The sequence below is a fragment of the Tachysurus fulvidraco genome, chromosome 3 (assembly GCF_022655615.1).
Source record: "Tachysurus fulvidraco isolate hzauxx_2018 chromosome 3, HZAU_PFXX_2.0, whole genome shotgun sequence".
NCBI classification, from domain to species: domain Eukaryota; kingdom Metazoa; phylum Chordata; class Actinopteri; order Siluriformes; family Bagridae; genus Tachysurus; species Tachysurus fulvidraco.
In genome coordinates this window covers 8,107,764-8,121,945 of record NC_062520.1, presented here as the reverse complement: position 1 = coordinate 8,121,945, position 14,182 = coordinate 8,107,764, and the positions used below count along the sequence as shown (strand labels likewise).

The following is a 14,182-nucleotide window of genomic DNA, read 5'->3' as shown; positions in this document are numbered from 1 at the left end:
CTATCTTTTTAAGCTATCTGTCTCTGTCTGTCTGTCTTTCTGTCTATCTGGCTATCTATCTAGCGGCCTTATAGCTAGCTATAGCTAGCTTTTTTTGCCTTATAGCTAGCTATATAAAAATATATAGCATGCTAGCTATTTAGCTATGCAACTAGCTATATATTTAGCTAGCTCAGCAGTGTGTTTAGTGCTGTTCAGTATGATAAGATTTTATAAGCAGTATGGCAAATAATTATTTCATAATATTATAATAATACTATTATTAATATAAAAAAATTCTAGGCTTCTTTCTTAAAAGTGGCTAAACTCCCTTGCTAGCAGTTTGTTAGCAAAGCTACACATTGATACTTTTTGTGTGTCATGAAACTGTCATTATGCATCAAAACTATAGTTCAAATCTAGATGTTTACTTGTTTTTCAGTAGGTTTTAATCTTAATTTTAAGATTATATTACTACTATATTCGCTGGAAATATGAACATGAGTTGAGATTCCAGTGCTGGTTTGCAATTAAAGTGCAGCATGCACTGATTTGCATATGGATTTGTGCATAAATAATGTGGCAATCTGTGTTTATGGTATGGCTTTAACTGCAGTCGTTAAGAGATGGCGGATTTAATGCTTTACTGATGGACTCCATTGCCTAGTTCATGAGATTAGTGTTGACACTAGATCCTTTCACTATAAACACACTTTTATGGTAATAGGTCATAGTGTATAATTGATTATAAGGGATTATTATCTGGTTGCTGTTTCAGAAAACGTTGTCAGCTTTAATCAGACTAAGTATTCATTACGTTGTCATGAGACACACAAAGTATCCCCATAAAGCACTTTAAGAGTCACTCATGGCACTTATCTGGTGTATTTGTAAGGTATATATATATGTTTATCCACACATCTAGGCTAGTGTAGTTTAAAAGCTTTTAAAGCCTGGCACCACTTTACTTTATGCCCACCAGAGCTGTGAGTCCTGGCAGAGCATCGGGTCACAAACACACACGTTGCCCAGCCATCCCTGAGCACACGCTCTGTATGCCAAACCGGCCCTCTGAAAATAGCACTGAGAGAGCTGTCCATGGGAGTGAACCATAGAGAGTGAAGCTGTGTTTTTCATGCTCCAGCATGTTCCTGCACTCTACGCTGCTTTCATGGTGTGAACAAGTGTTTAAAGTCAAACTCACAGCTCCCGCCTTGAGCTCGCTGTGTATCAGTGCACGCTGTCCCTGTCCGTGCTCTAACACTTATTTACTACTGCTCTGATCTCAAGCTGGTTATACCTTTTTTTTCTTTCCTTTTTTTTTTTTTTTTCAATCCATCAGATGCGTTTTGTATTGTATTTTAGAAAAGTTTACACTTAGGCAAACTCCTTGGTGTAGCAATATGCATGATGTGTATAATGTGTGGTTTTTTTTGTGTGTGAACTAGACCTTTTGACCGTCTTTTTTCCTGCAGACACTGTTGTATTATTTATTTTTAAATTAGACTGCATTTTTTTTTTAAGATTTTTTTTTGCAGTATTGTTTATGACCCAACCTACACAATATAAAGTGCAAGCATATAGTTTAGAATAAAGTTGGCATGCTCCAAGACAGCAGATGAACTGAAAATCACAACCATATACTGCATTAGCACAAATGATTAGCACTGCAAAAAAAATAAAAAATACAATGCTATTTCAGAAGCGAAAATCTTAAATGTTTATGGATCCATCTCACTATATAGTTCTCACTGATGATAAAGCAAATATAAGAATTTTAAGACTATTTCTTGGTGTTTTATCTCATTTCAGTCTTAGAATTATCTTGTTTTTTTAGCAGACTTTTTTTCTTATTTCAAAAATGTATTTAAAAAATAAAAAGAAATAAAATCGTATTATCTTAATACCTTGACATGAGAAATTTTCTGTTCTTTGTAGTAATGAACTTTTAAACTCTTAATTTTAAATTAATATAAAGGTAAAATGATTGAATTGAAGTACTCAGAGTTTTTTTAAAGGAAAAGGCAAAATGTCTTAGTCTGTAGTCTTTATGATTATTATTATTATTATTATTATTATTATTATTATTATTATTATTATTATTATTATTATTAATAATAAATCGTTTGACCATTTCTGTTGATTTGTGACCCGGACTAATGCAAATGTTTTTAAATGTGCTTTGGCAACTTTTTAAATCATTGTCATGTTAATGCAATTATCAATAGGGATACTAATGTTATGTCTGCGTTATGTAATGATGCAGATGCATCGCACTCTGCATATTGGTAATGAATGTTATACATCATAGTTAGGACACCAAGGAGTGATACCATCTGGTACCCACGAGCGAAAAAAACAAAACACAGAACACACATTACACATTTTGAGATGTGTAACGCAAAGCAATTTAAAACCGTTTCATCACGATATATCGATAAGGCATCTTAATCGATGTTATATCCTGAAATTTAATTCCACTTGATTGTAGGAATCCACATCGTATGGCTGTGTTTGTTGCTCAGTTATTAACAATGGAAGTATTATTTTACAATGTGTAAACACATAAATCAAACTAATATCCGAACTTGAGCTGTTCTAGTCAGCATTTGAATGGCACTGATCTTTTTTCCACTTCTACCTAGCTTATCAGTTCTCATTAGCAACTGTGCCAAGTTGTTGCTCTTAATTTGGCTGTTCCAGTTTGGGGTCATTTATGATTTGGCACAAGTTATACACCAGATGATGTTCTTCACTCAACCCTCCCCCATTTTTGTTTTTTTATCCAGCCTAGGATCTGAGAGTGCACTGACTTGTGAGATCCCTAATGGATGGGTTGATTCAAACTTGTGCCATGCTTGAGAGTGCAGCATCCTTAGCTGCTAGAATTAACAAGTGCACCAAGTGATCGTTTTTAAGGCACTATGATCGTTGTGATCTCCTGAAATATATGGCACAGCCTACCACATCGTTTAGCTGTATTTGTTGATCGCTGACATTTTAGGAAATTGGTGACTCAGTGGTTAAAATAATGGATTACTGATTAAAAGGTTGTGAGTTCAAATCCTACCTTCGCCAAGCTGCCATTGCTGGACCCTTAAGCAGGGCCCTTACCCTTTAACTGCTTTCTTTTTGTATCAAAGTAAGTAAGTTTTATCTGCCAAATGCGGTAAATGTAAATTTAAACTTAAACCGACTAAATAGCCAAGTGTAAAAATGTACAGTAGCTACTGCTAACCTTAACCTGGAATATGTCATTAAAGGTGGGGTCTCCGTTGTTTGAAAGCCAATGTTGACATATAAAAATCACCAAAACAAACACGCCCCTAACCCAAATAAGCCCCACCCCTGTACCGATAGCTCCGCCCACACATACATATGTAACCCAGGCAACTACTGGAAAGAAATGTGTCTTTATCATAGCTGAAGGGAAGAACAATACGATTGCAGATAAACAAACAAGCAAAAATGACACACAAGCATAATCATGTAAAGGACAAAGGCATATATTAGTTCTGTGTAACAAAGCAAAACCAACATTACTCACCTATCGAGAAGGAAAAAAGCGACTCGGCGTCTTAAGTAAAGTTGAATTTCCCGAGTCAATAACTCCTGAGCTAAACGCTGTTACTACACAAAACACGGTTGTAGCTGCCTCTCTACATTACTACGATAGAAAAGAGGTGTTATTTGTGTAGTAACAGCGTTTAGCTCAGGAGTTATTGACTCGGGGAAACTCCAATCTGTGAATATGTGGCCAACTTCCTGCTCCTTCAGTTTTCTCCAGAGCTGGAAAGCTGATCCTATATTAACACGTCCTACTTCTTGCCTTATCGTAAGCCTTTCTTCACTTTCTTTTTTTGTTTTTAACCTCCATGTCAATGTTAAAACCGCTTTCTGCTAATGTCACACACTGAACACTCTCTCTGCCGCATATTGACAAGCCCCGCCCCTTTCTGCTCATTGGCTACACGTTTGTTTTGTTTTTGTTTTGTTTGTCGGCCCGAATCAGTTTTCTGCAGCATTTCTCAAACGAGACCCCACGTTTAATGCATTGTTTGAGTCACAGTTACTTATTTACATTTATGCCATTCGATCCAGTGTGACCTAATTTTTTATACAATTGAGCAATTTAGGGCTCTCAACCTTATTTTTAACATTAGTAGTCCAACACACTAACCACTAGGCTACCACATCTCTTATACACTTATGCATCGCAGTACCTTGTCCACCATTGAGAAGATGAGGTGGAGCACTGACACTGGGGTATATTAGTGTTAATCCACAGCATTGGTGTTGGTTATGTATTTTTGATTGGTGCACTGGTTGGTCACACACACACAAATACACACACACACACACACACACACACACACACACACACACACACACACACACACACACACAGGCACAATAAAAGGTCATTGGTGATCATCTCTTCCCTCTGATTCTTCTGGGTAAAATGGAGCTAATAACTTGCCCAAAGCAACATATTGGCTTTAGTCACTAAGTGTATTTGCCTTGTGATAATTAGTTCAGTGTACGCACCTTTTATATATAGACCCAACTGACTTACACTCCAAGTGCACCTGCCTTTAATAAAACCCAATTTAAAATCCCATCAGGATCTCGAAGCTGTTAATTAATAGGTCCTTAAATAGAAAGAGTATGCTCGTAGGTGAAACAGAACAGTTATTTAATCATTTTTCATTCACTAGGTTTAGCCTGTGATGCTAATCGTAATTTATCAATTGTTTAATGCAGTGATCATGATTTTACTATGATGCGTTACCCAGGAGCTCACGTTTTTACATTTTACATCCATGCCTAAGAATTACATTCAGTGGACCTGAGACCTATAGAGATAGACATGGACGTGGAGGTAGAGATGGAGGTGGAGAGGAAGAGAACCAAAATATTTGGTTTTACGTAACCACACACACACACACACACACACACGCACACACATTCCCACCTTCAATCTTAATACTTCTGATCGAACTCCCTTGGAAGGTTGGAATAACCTGAGACCATGGAGGAAACCTGGTAACCAGTAATCAGGGTCAGGATCAAACCCAGGATTCTATTAGGTAGCAATACTCCCATTACCACACTCCTTCTCTATTTATTATTTCTGAATTCATTTATTTCTTTTAAAGCTGTGTGTAAGATTTGAAAGCCCTCTTCGGCTGCATATGCACTAGAAACGAAGCACTGAGTTGCATCATGGGAGCTGCTGCGCCTCACGAGCTGAATTGGGAATCCTGTGTCGTGCTCCCTGCACTTCATTTCACTAATTGCTAACTGTCTGTCACCGTGCATGCTCTTCCCAAGGTGGTTGACATCGACTGGCATTGTGTGTGTGTGTGTGTGTGTGTGTGTGTGTGTGTGTGTGTGTGTGTGTGTGTGTGTGTGTGTGTATTTGTATGCTTGAAGAGGTGCTCCAGTGCCATGGTGATACTGGCCCCCTAAAGCGAAGAGCTGTGTGAATTCGGACTCCAGAGAGAGAGTTCATCCCAACCCTGCTCATTGAATACACATCTGCAGTCTAATTCTCACCATCACACTCTCTCTCTCTCTCTCTCTCTCTCTCTCTCTCTCTCTCACTCTCTCGCTCTCACTCACTCACACATACACACACACACACACACACACACACACACACACACTGTTGCTGTCCAGTGTTTGGCTTCAGATCTTACGCTGTTTCCTTCCATGCTGTGATTTGAAGTGAATGCACAAAGAGGTGTACACACTCCTCCATCTATCTCCCTCTCTCTGTTGTCCATGCATGCTGTTTAATCTCTCTTTCTCTCATTTGTCTTCTGCATTTTTATGTCAGCCCCTTTTCATCTTTCTCCTCTCTTTCTTTCTCGGTCCCTGATTTACTCCGTCTTCATCCGTACCTCCGTATCCGCTTTCCTTTATTCTTCCTCTCTACTCGTTTCGGGCTTTTGTTTTCCTCTTTGTCGTTTCTTTCTTTCCTGTTCTTTTTCTGCTTTTCTTCCTCTGTTTTCAAGGCTCTTTTGTCTTTTTTAATATCTTGATTTCCCCCTTTCAGTTCGACCTGCTTGTCCTCCAAATACATTCCCTGTTTTAATTTAAAAGTCTGCTCTGATTCTTTCATCCTCAAATCTACTGCTTACTGTTGCAAACATAATGTCTGTATTTTTACATATTCGTTCATGACCATCGGGGTCAGCCATATGGGTGAAAAACATATTCTGATAAAAAAAAAAAAAGCAAATCAGTCTCTTTCTCTGTTATGTATTTATTTGTTTATCTTTCTCTTTTTCTCTTCATCTCTCTTTTTTCGTCTTTTTTTTTTAAGTCTGTCTAGTCTGTCTGGCTATCTGTTGGTCTGTCTGTCTCATTTTTTTTCCTCCTTTTCTAGTCTTTTTGTTTTAATAAGGTTTTAATAAATATTTTTCTCTAGAGGTAATAAGGTTTGATATATCGTTGTATACTTTCAAATATTCCAAACTTTTTAACGAGCTTCACCGTTTAATGAGCTGTGTTCAATCATCCTGTGTTATTTAAAAAAGTTGTCTTGTGCTTTTCCCTTCATTAGATAATTGTTTAGTAATTCTGTCAGTCTCCGGAGTGTGATCTCTCTCTCTCTCTCTCTCTCTCTCTCTCTCTCTCTCTCTCTCTCTCTCTCTCTCTCTCTCTCTCTCTCTCTCTCTCTCTCTCTCTTTTATTTTGAGGTCATACAGACTGAAGAGTTGTGTGTGTGTCTGTGTGTGTCTGTGCGTGTGTCTGTCTGTCTGGGGGCATGTGACTGTGTACTGGTGCGTGTCTCTGTGTCCGTCTGTCCGTGGGTCTGTGTGTTTGTGTCTGTGTGCGTGTGTGTCTGTGTGTTTTATAGGATTTGAACACATCAAGACAAAAAATAAAAGCAACTTAAGACATGTCATGTTTTAATGCCTAAAGCAGTGATGATGTAACATCACGTGATCCAGCAGCAGAGCCAAATACACATTTTCATCATATCGATCTCATGGAGGTCATCTTGGAGGTACTCGAGTGTGATTGTTTATGTTCGGAGAGTGGGGAGTGAGACAGGAGAGTAGTAGATGTCTCAGATGGTGGTCACTTTCTGGGCTTCATTTATCAGTTGTGTGTAAACATGTTTCTGTGAACTGAACAGAAATGACCGAGCTTTGTTTTCTGAGGATTTGTGTACATTTCACATGCCTATGAACTGACCATGCAGAGCTTCTAAATCATATACTGTCTATCATATCTGCAGTTATTTCTGATTTCGGTGCACAGAAGATAGACAGATGACATGGCCTGCTTTCCTTGGTCTTCTACAAGTTGAATAACGATCCATCTTAGCTTCAGTCATATCACTCGCACTGCAATATATTACATTTCCAAAAGCAGCAGAGAAAAAGAGAGCAAATGTTCGTCCAGGGTCCAGGGTATCCCTCGCCTTGTGCGTCAAGTCCCCTGTGATAGGCTCCAGGCTCCCCATGCTACAGAAAATAACGGATAGACAGAAATAGGATGCACATGCATTATTATTAATGAAACATTTTCTTTCCTTTAGGGCAGATAAAGCTCCTCTTCACAGCCTTAGATATCATCTGATACAAGCAGCACCGTGAGCAGCCTACTGTGCTTTTTAAAGGCAAGTTGTTTACCATATATGGTGTTTTGAGGGTGTTTTATGCAGATGCACAGGGCTGCGTACAAGGACATAGATTTCAAATGTCTGGGATTATTACACATACGTTATTTACATTTTATTGCTTAGCAACGGTCAATCTGTCAGTCGTTCAGTTCGGCTGGCATATTTAGTTTTTCGTCGTAAGTATAAATCTTTCAGCGAAAGCGCTCGCTGCCTCTGCTCGTGCCGATCGTGTGATTCAGTCGTGAAGTGTTGTAAGAAAAGTTGTTTTTCTGATGCACAGAGCTGGCTTTTTCTCTTTCTAGATGTGTGACAGCATCATGCTGTGACTGAGTGCTGCAGGACTCTGAGCCTCATCTTCAGTGGAGACTTCACACTTCTCGCTCTCTCTTTTCAGCCAGGAATTCTGTCCATCTTTAGTGCCTGTCTATGTTTGTATTAATCTCTCGTTTCCTGCTCATATCTCTGGTGAGGATTGCGAAATCCAGTTCGTCACTCATTACAGGGTTTATACATGACTGCCAAATCTTTGACTCCGTCACAGTTCCACTGAGACCATTATGAGTGTCTGTAGCATTCCTAAGTACTGACGCACTCTTTGCTCTCTCTCTCTATTTCTTTATCCATTCATCCATTCATGGTGGATGATGTAACATCACGTGATCCAGCAGCAGAGCCATATACACATTTTCATCATATCGATCTCATGGAGGTCATCTTGGAGGTACTCGAGTGTGATTGTTTATGTTCGGAGAGTGGGGAGTGAGACAGGAGAGTAGTAGATGTCTCAGATGGTGGTCACTTTCTGGGTTTCATTTATCAGTTGTGTGTAAACATGTTTCTGTGAACTGAACAGAAATGACCAAGCTTTGTTTTCTGAGGATTTGTGTACATTTCACATGCCTATGAACTGACCATGCAGAGCTTCTAAATATCTGCAGTTATTGCTTTCTTGCTCCATCCATCCATCCATCCATCCATCCATCCATCAATGAATGAATGAATGATCTCTCGCTCTCTCTCACTCTATTATTTCTCTTGCTGTTTATCTATCTGGGGGCACGGTGGCTTAGTGGTTAGCACGTTTGCCTCACACGTTCGATTCCCGCTTCCGCCTTGTGTGTGTGGAGTTTGCATGTTCTCCCCGTGCCTCGGAGGTTTCCTCCGGGTACTCCGGTTTCCTCCCCCGGTCCAAAGACATGCATGGTAGGTTGATTGGAATCTCTGGAAAATTGTCCAGAGTGTGTGAGTGAATGAGAGTGTGTGTGCCCTGTGATGGGTTGGCACTCCGTCCAGGATGTATCCTGCCTCGATGCCCGATGACGCCGTGACCCAAGAAGTTCGGATAAGCGGTAGAAAATGAATGAATGAATGTTTATCTATCTATCGGTCAGTCTGTCTGTGTATGCATATATATTTCTATCTATATATTTCAGAGACACTCTGTCTGTCTGTCTGTCTGTCTCTCTCAGATGAAGTTTCTCATTAATCATTATTAATATGTTCTGTCTGTTCTGTCTTGGTGCAGGCTGTGGAGATTGTATTTCACCTGACTTATAAGTGGTTTTTGGATTATAGACGTAGTATAATATTAAAGATTGCGTATGTGTGTTTGTGTGTGTATACAGCCTGCAAAAACAATGGTTCTGCAGAGATTTAAATCGCTGCGGTGGCATAATTTCAGCTTCAAAACTCTGTGTCAACCTGCAGAGAAGAAGAGAGAGAGAGGGAGGGATAAAGAGATAGGGACAGGGAGAGAGAGAGAGAAAGGGATAAAGAGATAGGGACAGGGAGAGAGAGAGAGAAAGGGATAAAGAGATAGGGACAGGGAGAGAGAAATGGAAAGAGGGGCACAGCACTGGGCTGTATCACATGAACACACAGCACCACTGAGAGCAGCTTCAGACGACCATCTTTTCTGTCACGGCTCCCAGACCTCTTCAGATCTGCGGGGAGAAATACTCAGTGTGATACTAATACAACGTGTGTGTATCCTCTCCACTGCTTTAGAGTTCGACTTTGCTAGTTTAAAGACTTCTTAAAGCTCATGGGGATAACAGAGGTAAAAATAGAAGCTTCTGCCATATCCATGCTGAGCTCCAGCAGGTGGACGATCACCTTTGACCTTTCAGGGCTCTGTGCACAGCAGGAGCATCTCTATTAACTTCTGGGAACAGTCACAGACATTAATGTTACCGGGGGAAAAAAAAGTAGATAATTGTAGGCTACAGCACAAAGGCACTTGTACACAGTATTGCTGCTTTAAGCAAAAGCTGTCTGACATTTTCTCTCCAAATTGATTGGTTAAGAAGCTGTTTTTTCTTGCTGTAGCTATAGTAATTGAGCTGCTTAGATATCGACCTCTGTCTTATGTGTTGTACGTAACTTAGAAATTGCTCCACGGTGCATTTTCTGAATAAGCAGCTGTATTAGGATCCACATTAACTTTGAGGTGATAGATGTGCTGCAGCCTACGTGTATCTGTGGACCGAGAGCAGAAAAAAGAGACATTGATATGAAGAGCGCTGCTGTGTTAAAAGGCTTCCTGACATGTTCACATCTGTCTGTGCTCATGATCAAGGCTAAACGCTCGACTGGTACACGTGTATTAGACAAGCTGCCTTCGTGCCATTCAAGATCAGGGATTCAAACAAAGTTTTTTTTTGTACATGAGTGTGTGTTTGATCAGAATGCAGGTACTCCAGAAGTCTTGGTGATATCAGCTTCCTGTGTGTATGCAACTTGCCTACTGAGTGATCCAAGATGGCGGCGCGGCGGTAGCACGCAGCGGCCTCTCCGGATTCAATACGTGTTTTTTTTTAGTTTTTATTTACGGTTTTTAGCCTGACCGTTGCTACTACATGGATGCCAGAGACAGCGGTGTTCACGTATACAACCACCAGGACCTAATAAAGTACAGAAATCGTGTAACAACCAACCTGCACGATGATGTACTGGATCTGACCTTACAGTATTTACATACAGTATTGACACTGGTCGGTCGGGCAGTTTTTTGTTTACTGTCTTTTGTGTACTGTCTTTTTTGTATTTTGTGTATTGTCTTGTAACCTTTTGTCTGCACTGTCTTTTGTCCTGCACTGTCTTGTCTGTCTTGTCCTGCACCGTTTGCACCAGGTTGCACAGTTGCACTTTATGTATCTAGGACTACTTACTAAGTCCTTAGCCCTGTCTTTGTTTTTATGTAGCACCCTGATCCTAGAGAAACGTTGTCTCATTTCACTGTGTACTGCAACAGCTATATATGGTTGTAATAACAATAAAAGCTACTTGACTTGACTCGACTTGACCACCATATTGCTGTTTTGCACATACCTCTTCCAACTGCTGCTAATACCTAAGTATGTATATTTTAACTTGAACCCTTCCTGTTTACATTTTTTCTAGTATTGCACAACGTACTTTATATTATACAGGATGCACAATGGTCTGCATTAATGTGTATTTGTCCTGTAGTGTTTTGTATTGTCTGTTTGCACTGTTGCTTTAGGTTGCACACGTTGCATTTTGTGTGGCTAAGACTTACCGTATTTTCCGCACTATAAGGCGCAACTAAGAGCCTTAAATTTTCTCAAAAATTGGCCGCGCGCCTAATAATCCGGTGTGCCTTAGAGTTCCAAAATCTGTAAAAATGTTGTTGTGCGACTTTGGTAAACTCTCCGCTTGATCGACTGTCGGACCATTTCCCGCTGACACAGGGACGTAATACATACACTACGTACGCTGGCAGCGATAAACCAATCAGAGAACATTACGTAATATGTTCAGTACGTACACTTACCTCCGCCACGCCTCCGGTAGGTGAGGACTTTGATGGATTTGTGAGAAAGATTGATTAAAAAATAATGTGTGTGTTGTTAAATAGTAGAATAAAGTTCAACTAAACTCACTGTTTTGCCTCTGTTACCTTTTTTTGCAGACCGTATGTTTTAGCATGCGCCTTATAATACGGTGCGCCTTATGTATGGGTTAAGAACAGAAATAGGGCCCGTAATTGAGACCGCGCCTTATAATCTGGTGCGCCTTATAGTGTGGAAAATACGGTAAGTCCTTAGCTCTGTGTTGTTGTTTTTTGTGGCTTTTTGTCGTTTTATGTAGCGCCATGGTCCTGGAGAAAAGTCGTTTCGTTCGACTGTCTACTGCGTCAGCTATATATAAAACAATAAAAGCTACTTGACTTGACTTGAGGTGTGTGCGTGTGCGTATTCAGAACATCTGAAGAGCATCATGGACAGAGATGGGTGGGAAGAAATTCTCCACAGGATAATAAAAGTGACTTAAATGGCAAAACAGCAACTTTTAAAGGCTGTAGGTTTTGATAGACAGTTTGACAAATCTATACAGAATGGAATAAATGTACGGGATTATCTGAAGCGAAGTAAAACAGCAAAATAGTTGCACAGGCTGAATTTTACATCCAGTCAGAGGAAAAACTGAGCTATGGTTGCTACTAGTGGATTAAAAATAAGAAAAAGGCAAAAAATTTCAAGTCAAAAGGGTACTGAGTATGTCGGAAAGAAAATATCAAACCTAAACTTTATAATAAACAACCACACCCAAGCTACAATCTCCTCACTGATGTATTTCGGGAGCCACCGGTTCTTAAAATGTCCTGTGGATGGCCTGGTGCCTTATAGTTCAGTCTAAGCCCAAGGTACAGTAAGATTTATACTAAAATACTAAATAAAATACTAAACTAATAATAAAGTCTTTCTGAATATTGGAGGGGGCCAGGGTTGGAGGTTCGATTCCCGCCTCTGCCTTGTGTGTGTGGAGTTTGCATGTTCCCCCCATGCCTCAGGGGTTTCCTCCGGGTACTCCGGTTTCCTCCCCCGGTCCAAAGACATGCATGGTAGGTTGATTGGCATCTCTGGAAAATTGTCCGTTGTGTGTGTGTGTGTGTGTGTGTGTGTGTGTGTGTGTGTGTGTGTGAATGAGAGTGTGTGTGTGCCCTGTGATGTGTTGGCACTCAGTCCAGGATGTATCCTGCCTCGATGCCCAACAACGCCTAAGATAGGCACAGGCTCCCCGTTACCCGAGCAGTTCGGATAAGCGGTAGAAAATGAATGAATGAATGAATGTTGGAGGTGAAGGATTTTATATAACTGTTGTTGTTAACACTGCTGAAAACTTGTAAGATTTTGCTGTTGTTATATTGTAAGATATTACAAAATTCCCAGTTTATTCCTACATTGATCTTGTCTTCAGAATAGCCATTGATACTGATATGACATTAAAAGTTCATTCAGTCAACCAAACTTGCTTAATAACTCTAAATAAAAGTAGCTAAAAAATAACTACTACTGAATAACTGACTAACCAACCAGCTGACTCACTGACAAATTCACTGACTAACTAACTGGTTGACTAACCAATTCAACTACTTACTGACTGACTAACTAATTAACCATCTGTCTGTTTGCCTGTCTGTCTGTCTATCTGTCTGTCTGTCTGTCTGTCTGTCTACCTGTCTGTCTACCTGTTTGCTTGTCTGTCTACCTGTCTGTCTGTCTGTCTGTAATCATGACCAGGATCTAATTTGTCGTGGTGTTGTTGTTGTTGTTTTTTCCAGCTGAATTAAACCACTTACTAATGCAGTCTTAAGTGCATAGCAGATCTTTTGCAACCTGAAAAACAACGGTGTGCTCGGTCAGTCCTTGGTTATAGAGTTGTAATGAACAGGAAAGTAGATTTCATATATAAATGGTTTTTCTATTAGAAATGAGTCTGGGAGATTAAGGCATGACCCACATACACTGTCTGACTTCTGTATAGTGGACTTAATATTTGCACAGTGAAAATTTAATTATCCTCCACACAGGGCACAAAACATGCTGACGGAACAGAAACTTCAACACCCTGTTACCTGCTGTGTACATACCAGAGCATGCGATGCCATGTTCAATGAACCGCAGTAGACATAGAAATAACTGGCAGTAAAGGATGAGCTAACCTCGCTGACCTTCTCTCTTGTTTACCTCGATTTACACTCAGCTACCGCTTTATCGGGTAGGCATGTCATTTCTGCTGACTGTAAAACATCTGTTGCTGTGGAAAGTATAACCAACATTAACAAGGGACCTCTACAGAAGCACCACTGACCAGATATGATTTGGGTGCTGAGTCATTCTCATCACAGCACTAACACTGGCGGAGTGGTGTATACGGTGCTTAGTTGATCTCTAAAGGTCGATTTGGTGCGTTAACATTTATTCCACACGCTAAAAATGAGTCCTGGTCTCTAACTGTGCACCATCAAGCTGGACTAACAAGACAAGTGTACCAAAGAAATCGGTGGTGAAACACTTGTATCTCAGACACTATTAAGTCAGGTTCACTGCTGTGTAGGAAATGAATCACCACCTATATCATAGCTGCTCAGCAACGCGTGTATGGAGCAAACAGGCACTAACAGGTCGTTATGCTGGAGGGACATTTCGCTGACGTGATTTGGGCTTGTTATTCTTTTAGAGGATATAGTATATAAAGTTCTCAGTACCGATTGGTCGCTTTTATCCTTTCAGGAAACGTTTCTCTCTTGATGGTAGA

The 14,182-nt window shown here is 40.2% G+C and overlaps 1 protein-coding gene across 3 annotated transcripts in view; it reads left to right on the top strand.

Annotated features, from left to right (window-relative positions):
* fars2 (phenylalanyl-tRNA synthetase 2, mitochondrial) overlaps window positions 1-14,182 on the top strand; it is a 152,191-nt gene that overhangs the window by 24,665 nt on the left and 113,344 nt on the right. For 2 of the 3 annotated variants that reach the window (XR_007140209.1, XM_047811654.1), the window contains one exon: window positions 7,535-7,615. The exons of the other annotated variant lie outside the window; for it this stretch is intronic. The gene's annotated coding sequence lies outside the window, so the exon portion shown is untranslated. Of the gene's footprint in view, window positions 1-7,534; window positions 7,616-14,182 lie in introns of those variants that run through there. 3 annotated transcript variants of the gene reach the window in all.